Raw genomic sequence first — 12,486 nt, 5'->3', positions numbered from 1 at the left:
TTATTTATTTTTTATTTTTTATTTTTGGAATTTTATAGAAAAGTGTGATGATTATTAAGGTAGTCTTTTTGTTACGTTCAAATAAATAATTACTATTAATTTAAAATATAAGTTGTTAAAACATTTCTTTTCCGTCATGGATAAAAATGATATTTTAATATAATGTATTTAATATGTTAAAATAAATAGTTAATATTATTTTGACAAATTAATATATTTTGATATTATTATTGGTACATAAAAACCTTTGGTTGGTACTAAAGTTTTTTTTTTTTCCGTATCATTTGAAAGTAAAATTTAAAATAAAGGATAACAAAATATATTTTTAATTTAATTAGAAAAAATAATAATTTTTTTTTAATAAATACTGTGTAACTTTTTTATCTCAAAAAAATTCACTCAAATTAACTTAGTTTACATAATTATTATAGAAAATTTAATTTTGTAAGTATTGGTGTAGAAAATACTATTCTCCATGAAAATTTATAATATGTAAATTTTATTAAATCATGATTTTTATTTTTTATAAATTTATTTTATTAAAACAAAGTTTGAAAGAAGTAGAAGTTGTTTGGTCAATTAACAAAAACATACAGTTATAAATTGGATATAATAATAAGTGTCACTAATAAAACATTGTGTATTCTCCTAAAAAGAAGACAAAATACTACTTGGATTTTCTTAATTTTCAGTACATCTTTAAAATATTTTAAAATATATTATAAATTTTTTAATCTATCAAAATCAGAATTTGTTCATATTTTATCCTTCTATTAATATTTCATTTTATTATTTTATTTTAGTTATTTTGTTATTTTATAATTACTTAAATTTAAAATTAAAAAAAATAGTTAATATTAAATTTTAAAGGAACTCATGTACGTTACATCTATTATGCGAAAAGAATGAGTCAAATTCAACTCTGAATTGAAAAGTGATTTGGTAGGTAGTTACTTTAATTCTTTTAAAATATAATATGAATTTAAGTAAAACTCCATAAATATCTCATCAATACAATTTAACTTTTTATAAAATAAATAAATTTAAAATTTATTTTTATTAATATTAATGATTAAATTACATGATTTTTAAAAAAAAAAATTAGAGAATTTGGATCATATATACTTATGATATGTCAATAATCTAAATAAATGATAAATTGTATGTAAACTAATATTTAAAATTAAATAAAATATTATTATTTGTATATTATATTAAAATATAAATTTATAATTTATTTTAATAAATAAAAATAGATTATATCTATATATAAAAGTAATATTCTTTATAATTGATTTTAAGAATGATATTATAGTTTTGTTTTGTTTTGAAAACGGTTTTCCAAATGGTTAAGTATTATGCAAAAGAATTTATATAAATAAACATATATAAATTATTTAGCTTGTTTCTCTGGAAATTTGTGGCTCACTAAAGAACTTTTTATTTTTTTTCTTTCACTTTCATTATGCCTTTTTTTATTTTTTATTTATTTCACGTTGTATTTCAATTTTTATTTTTCGTATGAAAATCAAATAAATTATAATATTTAGCAATCATGATAAATATTGTACTTTTTTTTAATCATATAAATCATAAAAATAAATTGTATATTATGTATTAAATAAAAACACACATATAGTAGTCATAAAAATAAAAAATGTGGATATACAATAATGATAAAAATAAAAAAATGTGAATACACATGTTAATATTTAAAAGTTATAAATACACATAAATTTACAATGAGTTAAAATATTACAATATGAATTTATAGTTTATTTTAATAAATACAAATATACATATGATAATAATAAAATTAAAAAATGGCAGATATAGTTTGATATTTAAAAAATACATTAACACATAAATTTATATGAATTAGAATTTTTGAGTGAATTTATAATTTATTTTAATAAATACAAATACATATATATAATAATGATAAAAATAAAAAATACATATTAATAATAATAATGATAGAAATAAAAAAAATATGGATAAATAATAATTATAAAAGAATAAAGATACACATTAATACACAGTTACTTAGTATATATAAAAATTTTGGACATGATTCAAGATCTTTAAACATATTTATAGAAAAGAGATATCTACAATAAGATTTATAAGATATAAAATAGTAATGAGACCTATACAAGAGAAAGACATTTCGAGAATATGCATATAGTGAAGGTAGAAAACTTAAGGGTAGTTTGTATTTTTAATTATGTATTATATATTTGAAAAAAAATTCATTTTATTGTTATATTTTGTTATTGCATGTCATCTTATGTATATGTGATTATTTTATGAAGATTTCTTTTATCAAATTATTTTACTCCAACTCCTTTTAAAAAAAACAAAATAAATGTCACAATGAAAAGAAGTTTGTGTTTTGTAATACTTTTTTAGCATCACAATACATCGAAAAAATGTTTATAATGTGTATATGGTGGACATACAACATTGTGTTGTGAGATACATTTGTGCTGATATAAATAATATTAACCCTGGAAGCTTTACACAGCAATAATGGAGGTGGCAAAAGCATAGCCCTGTAATTGGCATGATCTAAGTATTTCATTACTAATGTGCACTTGGTAAAACGGTATTTTTACATTTAGTAGGGGTGGCAGAAGAAGGCATGTGTAGGAAGAAAGAGTCTATGTTTAAAATCTATTTTGAATAGTAAATAATTATGTTAGAATATTTGAAAAAAAAAAGCATGTATTACAAACATCATCCATGCTTACGTGTAGCATGTGTTACTATATTTTAATTTTCTTGCTTTAAACTAATAACATTACCCTTGCTTTAGAACATATATACAATAATGAATTGAGTCATAAGGATTAACCCTTAATACATAATTAATTATGACCTAACTTATTATTATATATATATATATATGTTCTAAAATTACTATTTTATGTATTATTCTAATTTAAATTTAAGTTTCCTAAAATGTAAACATTGGTCTTAATTTTTTTTTCCGTTCACCATCGTTGTAAATGCATACATTCATTGAGGGTAAATTGGTAATTGTACTTTAATTTATCAATTTTCCTCCTACCTTTGTGGGTCAAAATTCTCCCCTTTCCCTTTTTCCCTCCACAAATAAGCAAAAATGAATAGATACAAACAACATCAATCCCCACCTCCCAACACCGAACAATAATAAAAAACTAAATTTAAATAGAAGGTAAATGTGAATTCTTATCAAACTTTATAAACTTACCATCAAAATTTAAGTTTCTAGCCATGCATTTCTTACTCATATAACACGTCTTACGTTGGATACCAATTATGTTAAGTTTGTCATATAAATTAACTTATAAGATATATGATATAAATCTCTCTAGTTATATATTGATTATCGTTGTCTCATATATCTAGTTGAAAAATTCAACATTTATTATTATAATTTTTACTATAGTTAATGTTTTGGTTATAACTAATTAATTTGTTTTATTTATTATTTTATTTTACATTGTGTTTGTAATTGGATGAGTAATGTTTACCTGATGACAAAACGAATATGATATACATTTGGATCCCCCTATTTGTGAGGAAATGAAAGCCCGAAAATGCAGGAGGATGAGTGTTAGACTTCTTTGCATTCATGTGAAGAAAAAATAAGAAAGACAGGTGACTAATGTGAAGAAGATGAAATTACCCTTATCTTTTTTTCATTGTGTATGCATAAGACTTTGGCAAAGATTCCTTAATGTTGCATGCTTGCAAGAGGATGAGTTGTGGGCTTCCTTGAATTCATGTGAAGAAAAAAAGCAGAAAGACAGGTGGTTAATGTGAAGAAGATAAAATTACCCTTATCCTTTTTCATTTTGCATGCAAAAGACTTTGGCAAAGATTCCTTAATGTTGCATGCATGCATGCAAGATTCCTGAAAGTTGCAGAGGAATCATTTATTGCGTTTGAATTTGCCATTAAATAAGATTTTAATGATTGCAAATACGGTTTGATCATTTAATGAAAATAGTTGTATCAAATTAAATTTGATTAGTCATAGTTACATAAATTTGTTAAAAACATTTAATTGATTTTTTGAAATAACTAACTATTTTCATTTGTCAAAAGAAATCAACAGATATCTTAAACAAGTCCTTTTATCAAAGCAAGCAACTTGTTGATTTCACTAAAAACAAAAAGACAAAATAGAAAAAAAAAATCAAATTTTTAAAAACATTAAGTAATTTCAACTTGTTGATACGATAAATCAATTTGCTAAAAATACTTACTATAGTCATAAGATTTTAATAAAAGTAATTTTAACCGATTAAATCTTGAATCAACTTAGTAAAAAAATATAGCAGATTTAGAAAACAAAACTTTTCAAGCAAATAACTTTTGAAGTTAACTTGGACCTTAAAGTATTGTAAAGAGATACAACAAAATCTACAAAGACACACACAACTTTCAAATCTTCATGACAAATTGGATTCATCAAAACAAGATCTTTTGCGTCAACAATTGATGGAGTTCTTTATTTTCAATGGAGCTCTCGTACTATGGTGTTTTCCTATTGCTTGATGTGGTCCTTTCGTACTTCGTTCTTGCTTGAGGTCGTGCTTCTGAAGTTGGTGGTGCAAAGTGATAGTGATGAAGGTTTCATTGTCAAAGGGTGCATGAGGTATAAGGCATGCCACGATAATGGATTAACTTCTTACTTAACCAATTATGTTTCAAAATGAAGCACATAATCCATTAGATAATCAATTATGTGCTTCATTTTGAAGCATAATCAGTTATGCAATGATTGTTTTATTTTTTTTATTGACATTTGGTTGTTGTGGTGTACAAATTTATCTGAATTGTTATGATTTAATGCAGGTTGTGTTGTTTTTTTGGCATTTGAGTTGGTTCTTGAGATACTTAAGGAGTTTTTTTTTTTTTTGCACCTATTTTTGCACTATTTTGGGTTGGATTGAAGTGATCTGTTATTTTTATTTTGCACCTATTTTTGAAATGTTTTGTGTTGGATTAAAGTGAGATGAGTTTTTTTTTGTTATTTTGCACCTGATTTTGTAGTACTTTGGGTTGGATTGAAGTAACTTTTTTTCCAGTATTTTGGCTTGGATTGGAGTGGTTGTTTTTCTTATTTTGCACATATTTTGCAGTGTTTTGAGTTGGATTAGAGTGAGTTGTTTTATTTTTTATTTTGCACCTACTTTTGCAATGTTTTGGGTTAAATTGGAGTGAGGTGTTTTGTTTTTGTTTTACACTTGTTTTTTTAGTGTTTTTGGTTGGATTCGAGTGACTGAATCCTGACTTTTATTATAGGTACTTGCTTTGTTGATCTGATTACTTTCATTTTTTATCTTGTCGTTGACCTTGCCATAATCAATTTTAGTGTTATCATCAAGTAAGCATTCTTTGAACTTTTGCATGTCATTGTAATTGATTAGGTGTATATTTTGGATTTGGTTAGTACTTCCAGACAAATTAGGTTAATATAAAGATTCGAAAGATAAAAATATACATTATTAAATTGATTTCCGCCACATAATAAATTATTATATATAAAAAAATGAAAATTCATATATATTCTCAATACATTTTTTTTCATATTTTTAATTAATAAATATCGTATCATAAGTATTTAACTAATTATTATGAAAATTTAACAAATTTATTTTGTATAACAATATATGATTGTTTTAAAAAAATATTATTAGTAGAATATTTTAAATGCAAAAATATATAACAATTTTTTGAAAACTACACAATTAATTTAATTAGATAATACAAAAGATTACAAATGTAAATTACATATTTACATTTAAATTAAATTTTTATTTTCTATAAAATTTACTTAATTACAACATATTAATTTTTGTGGTTGTATATGTTAATTTTTGACATGGAAAATGAAACCATTGGTCTATGTATTTTGAGGACGGGGAGATGGATAATATCGATAATAATGTTGTTGGTGTGGACTTGAATCTAACTTCACATTTACAACAACAAACACAATTGTGCATGAAAAGTAGCAACATTGACAATCATTTGCATTATTGCATATGTTGCATGTGTCAAGTGGCAACGAACACTATTAGGGAATTCGTACCAGAATAAAGTGTCGTCAACATGAGTTGATGTCATACTTGGGGCACATTTAACAATATCAGTACATTATTCACATGAGACTAGAAGCATTCATTAATTTATGTCAACAAGAGCAACTTGGTTCATAAAAGAGGAATTTTATTTAAATGTAGAGGAACAAGTTGTTAAATTTTCCTACATCATTGGAAATAACATAAAGAATTGAAGTGTTTCATTCTTTTTTCATTTGTCCAAGAAACAGTCTCATGTCACTTTCATAATATGTCGAATTCAAGTTTGATGTTGCGGGGTGAATTCTTAAATAAACCATATGAGAGCAAGATGCAAACTCATATCTTAAACAACAATTGAATATACTCATACCTTCAGGTAACAATGTGACAAACTAAAGTCTCACTTGACATACATGATGTATGACTTAATTGTTAATTACACTATGAATTTTTTACCCCTTAGGATTGTTTAGAGGTCATAAATGGCACTCGTGTACATGTGAATGTCTCATAATCGGATGCTCATCGTTTTCGCAAAAGAAAAGATTGGTCAACTCGAAATATATTCGCAACTTGTGATTTCAACATAAAATTCACATGTATAGTCGAGTGGGAAAGAACAATATATTATTCAAGAATATTGAAGGATGCACTTATATGAGAGGATGCTTTTATGTTCAATTCATAACTAAATACTTGTTTAGCCAATTATATATATGTCTTGTCTTATCATTATTAGATGGGTTGTGTTTGCAATAGGTAAAACATGAATATAGGAAAGATTGTTGTACCAAAGTCATTCACATGTATTCGTGAGTTCACGAAATGGATTGTGGAGATGAACTTACGACTTTTGTCAACTATGGTGAATGAGGCATGATTATGTTACATGATCGATGGAAGTTAGATGATCTAAGTCTATTGTAACATTGTTGATGCTTGTTGGAATATAAAAAAACAATGTCACAAATAGGCAAAAGAGTTTCAAAGATAGATGGCACGAAGTCCATGATCTATTTAGTGGACTTAATGAATTTGTATGGAACGAATCAAAAAAATGTTTTGAGGCTGAAGATGAAGTTTATGATAACTTGATCAAGGTAATGTGTGAACTTTTAGTAAATATTGTCATCATCCATAATTAAGAAAATCTTAATGTACTTCAACATGTTTATTTTCAAGCAAAACCGTTTTGTCGTTAAATGAAGGGTTAATCCTATCAGACCCTATGACTTGATGGAGGAATTTTGGGGAGTTGATCGTGCCACAAGTCATGGAGAAAGGATAACCTAACAAGTCTGACACCACATCCACAAATAAAGTTTCATTGTGGGTCTTAATGACAACGTGAAATACATCTTAGAGGCACCTACATTTGATGATGCGCTTGAGCAAGCTCCTCCATTACCACCATAGATGGATTCATATAGCTTAGGTCTGACTCAATTTGTGATGTGATTCATATACCACATGATGTGATTCCAATAGCCACTTAGAACAAGATTCTTGACACTTTGAGGAATCACCTTGAGCTGGAAAATATAGAGGCACTTTCTTAGAAGTTGGATCATGGTTCTAAAATCAAGAACTCACCAAAACAAGTACCAATTCTCAAACTCATTTGGATGAACCAAATATTGTCAAATTGAATCAACAAAGGAGAAGGAAAAGAAGAAACCGAACAGAATTGAACTTAAAACAAAAGAGCCGAACAGAATTTAAAAACAAAAAACAGAATATAGGTGCTGAAAATAGAAAAACCGAAAGCTAGACAACTCAAAACACAAGATAACATGAACAAATTGAAGAAGAAGAAAGGAAGGAGAAGAGAATGCTCATGAAGATGGAGGAATGGTTGGATGATCACGCCACTAGAAGAATGGATGCTCCTAGATGAGTGTGGAAGCCGCCACTTGAGGAAACCATGGTCCTTCAAGATAAGACTAGAGAAGAAGCTCAAAGCTCTCCAAATGCTCACTCCAATTTTGAGTATAGTTTCTTTAGATAAAATTCAAATCTGAATTTTACAAAGGAAGCACCTCTATTTATAGCCTAAGGTGCTGAAAAATAGGTGGGAAATTTCAAATAAACTCATTTGAAATTCCCACCAAAAACAAGTCACATGGGAGGTGTGACCTTTTTCTACTATGACACCTCCCAAAAACTACACCTACACCACTCTCCTAAGTCACATGGACAATGTGACTTTATTTTACATTTTCACACACCTTTATTTAATAACCACACCTCCTAAAACTATACAAGAGTATTTCAAAGCTTGGCCTTGCCCCTCATGGGATGGATTTGGGCTCTTTGGGCTTTGGCCTTCTTGGGCTTGGGCTTGGGCTTGGGCTTTGGGCTTGGGCCTCATCTTTATTTTATGTCTTCTTTTAATTTTGAGAAGACTAGAAGGAAGAACTTCAAATGTGAGGGTGGATGTCCTCTTCCTCCATTAATAAAAGCCTCCTTTATTTGATTCTCATCAATTTGTGTAGGGATGGCAAAGCGGGACGGGCCGTACGGGCCGGCCCGCGGCCCGCAGGTAAAAAACGCGGGGCGGGATGACCTTTTCAACCTGCTAACCCACATTAGCCCGCCCCGCATTAGCCCGCAACCCGCGCGGGCCAGTTGCGGGGCGGGGCGGGCTGGCCCGCAAACTCGCAAGAAAAAAATATTGACACTTAGTAGCAGCAGGGCAACCTAAACTGGGTCATGCCAATTAAATCAATTTCAAACACGATAAAGGAGCAAGACACCAGTTAGAGAAGGAGAAGTAAGCAGATGGTATTTTAGAAGTTACCCATGACCAAACCATCAATTGAGCCAAAAGTTATCTTATTTTTATTGTATTATTTTTATGAAAAATTAATTAATTAATTGTCATTGTTTTAATATATGCAGATGACGGGGAAGATTATAATTATGAAAAAATGGATGAAGGTTCTACTAAGGTGGCATCCAATGTTATTGAAATGGAAGAATGTCAATAATGTTTATGTTTAATGTTTTTGAATTAATGTTTATGTTTAATGTTTTGGAAGTGGAAGAATAGTGATATTTGATATTTATCTTAATGTTTTGATGTTTGACTATATTTGAAAAGGAAGGAAAAAAAATTAGATTTGATAATAACAAATATATAGGTTTAATTTGACAATTTTTTAATAACAAAATGTAAAAAAATAAATATTTAATTTAAAAAAAAAAGAACGCGGGCTGACCCGCAAACCTGCGGGTCAGCTCTTATGCGGGGCGAGTTGGGAATTCTAGCCCGCAATAACTTTGCGGGGCGGGCCAACCCGTCCCGCATTTTTGTGGACCAAGCGCGGAGCGGGCCAATGCGGGGCGGGCTGGCCCGCTTTGCCATCCCTAATCTGGTGGTACATCGTCATCACGGGGTTCAAAAAGAAAAGCCTTGATGGTTGGTGTCATGGACACACAATTTGATAAGCTTACAACCAAGTTGGACATATTTGTTGATGCAATTGGGAAAGGAAATGCCTTGATAGAAAAATTATCTTCCTTTGTTGAAAGAAGAGTCATGGCATCTGAATGAGTTGTTATGGCATGTTAACAACAAGTGCAATACTCTGAACAACAAGTGTCAGAAAAAAGTAAAGGAAAAACCCTGACAACTGCTAATGGAGTTCTTTCTATACAGGTCCTAGGTATTGAGGACATATTAAATCAAACACATTTTTTCATCAAGTGTGATAAAATGATTGAGTATGTGATGAAGTTTTACACCAGGATAGTGTTGAGACCTAAGATCATGAATTTCTCATTCTTTGCACAATTAAGACTTTACTTTTACCATCCCTTACACTTTCCAGGCTTAGAATAATTTTTCATGTAGAAAGCTCCATACTTTGAGGATCTATTTAAAATGTTTTATTCCAACATGAAGATCACAAACCTTGGTAACCTTTATACCAAGGTTAATAAGAATAAGATTAAAATCACACATTTAGATTGATTAACTTTGACTAATTTGAAGTACCAAGGTAAAAATTGTCATCTTCAAACATCCCAGAGGAGCTCAACAATGATCGTGATATGGCATTAAGTTCCATGATCAAACCAGAGATGCATAGTCGAAATGTAAAAAATATAGGTTGTTTGAATATTATTGACAAACTACTGCATTATGTGTCCGTGCACATATTGAGTTTGCGGGCAAACAATTTTTCTCAATTATTCCATGAAGATATTTTTATGTTATGGATCATGAAAAATAATATATTGATTAATTAACCTTAGGCAGATTCTCCCTGCAACCAATCAAATATGGTTGACACCCAATTGCTTTTGTGAAAAGATTAAACTAACCTTAATGAAATGAAAATCAGGGTTTTCTGTAACCCCCTTAGTTTTCCTGCACCCAACACACTACAGCCCCCTTCGTTTTCAATCTTTCTGCCGCTTTATTCTCTGTGTCGTTTTCTGTTCAGTAGCGGCTCTTACCTATGACGAAGACCAACCGAACGACGACGTCGATTGTGGTGGTGGTGGTCAGTGAGGCGACATCGTCTGTGACGGAGTTGGAGGGCGAGAGAGAACGAAGTTACAGAGAAGAGACGTTGCCATTGCCTTTCGGATATATTTATGTGGAGGATAATTTTATCCGAAATTGGTTTTTTTTGTTTTTGTTCCGGATGTGGATTATCGAGTTTGTGTTGCGGAGGCCTATGTGTGGAAGTTTTTTCGCGGTTCTGGATGTGGAGTGTAACTTTGTGTTGCGAGTGCATATGCCCGGAAGTTTTTCCATAATTCTTAGTTCTGGATATTAATATCCGTATTACACTGAAAACGACACTCCACCACCACACTAAAACCACCTACGCAGCTCAAACCAGCACCAACCAAAGAGAAGAGGAAAACCAAGTTTCTTTGTGCACCCTACATCTTTTTCAAAATAAAGAAGACAAGGACAAAATTGGATTTTAAAAAGTTCGTCGGGTGCAGGAAGCAATTGATTGGGTGGAGGAAGCAATTGCCTTGACCTTATTACATTATGCAACAGATGATCAACTGTAGGGATAACATGTCTCTTCCATATAACATTATGATTACATTCATGACTCACTACAACGTGGACTTATACATCGATGGAATTAGGTTGATCACACTATCTTGCTCGAAAAAACTTGAACAAGTTGAATCTTGTTCAAAATGAACGATGTCTGACAACGTGGTAGGGTGAACCAAGATGACGAACAAGACGACCAAGACCCACTAATACCCGACTACCATGTTAACTCTTTGCACCTCAACCTCCAGTCCCCCATAATACTCAAATGCTTTCATAAATTTAGGGTTATTCAAGAGTTGTAACAATGATTAAATACTTTAAACATCAATGCCAACAAATTTTTTTGAAGGGTTCATCAAAGAATTGACCAACTCCTGTCAAGATTTGATGACTTTCAGTACTCTTTCAAATAATAGTTATCATAATAATTTTTTTTTCTAATTATTATAATTCAACTATACTTTTTTGTGATATTGGATTATAAAATTCTATATTTAATATTAATTATATATTTCACGTCAATTTTGATTTTTTTACTAAATTTTATCAATTAAAAAAATTATTAGTCATACGTATATATTACTCAAAAAATTTCATAAATTCCTTTTATTTTTTCACATTTTATTTATTTTTAATTTTAATAAACTGACTCTATTTTTTCTTTTTTCTTTTTTTCAATTTCATTTTTTTATTCTTTTTAAAATCTATCCCTAAATCCAAAGAAACCATTAAGTTGTTCAAAAATTTTCCGGATGACACGAAACAACAAAAGGCTAGTTGTTGGGTTGAGCACTTGAACGTCGCGAGTGGGGCCCTCATCTCTATTTGATAATTGAAATGAAACAGAAAATCTATGCCACGCGTACTCGGCGCGTGGAAAGACAAACATGTTGATGTCAGGTGGGACCCACTGGACCTTCTCCACCGTTGATCTGAGTTCTTCTTGGAATCGGACGGCTAAGATTTAGAGTCAAAGACCTATCATGATGGCTCTCTTTGACCAACACATGCCCTTTTTAAATTATTGTTAGAAAATGAAATATAAAAATTTCGCTACTTTGACCGGGCTGTCACCCTCAATCAAGATGAACTTCGTTGAAAGTCGTGGAGCACTGTGAAAGTACAAAATTGCCCATGGGCCCACCCCTTTATATTTTTGAGTTTCAACTTTTTGTTCGGAGTTTGAAGAAGGAAAAACCCAACCAAATATGCCAAATTTTTATTCTTTACTCATCATAAAATTTGACCACAGCAAAAGAAGAATTTGAATCACTTTGAAAAAAAAAGCAGAGTTTGAATTAAAATTTGAATTTCTTGATGGTATTTCAAGAAACAAATTGCAATTAAATAAAACATTACTTGAGACTTTTG

This window comes from Phaseolus vulgaris, chromosome 8, assembly GCF_000499845.2.
Source record: "Phaseolus vulgaris cultivar G19833 chromosome 8, P. vulgaris v2.0, whole genome shotgun sequence".
NCBI lineage: Eukaryota > Viridiplantae > Streptophyta > Magnoliopsida > Fabales > Fabaceae > Phaseolus > Phaseolus vulgaris.
This window is presented reverse-complemented; position numbering follows the sequence as displayed.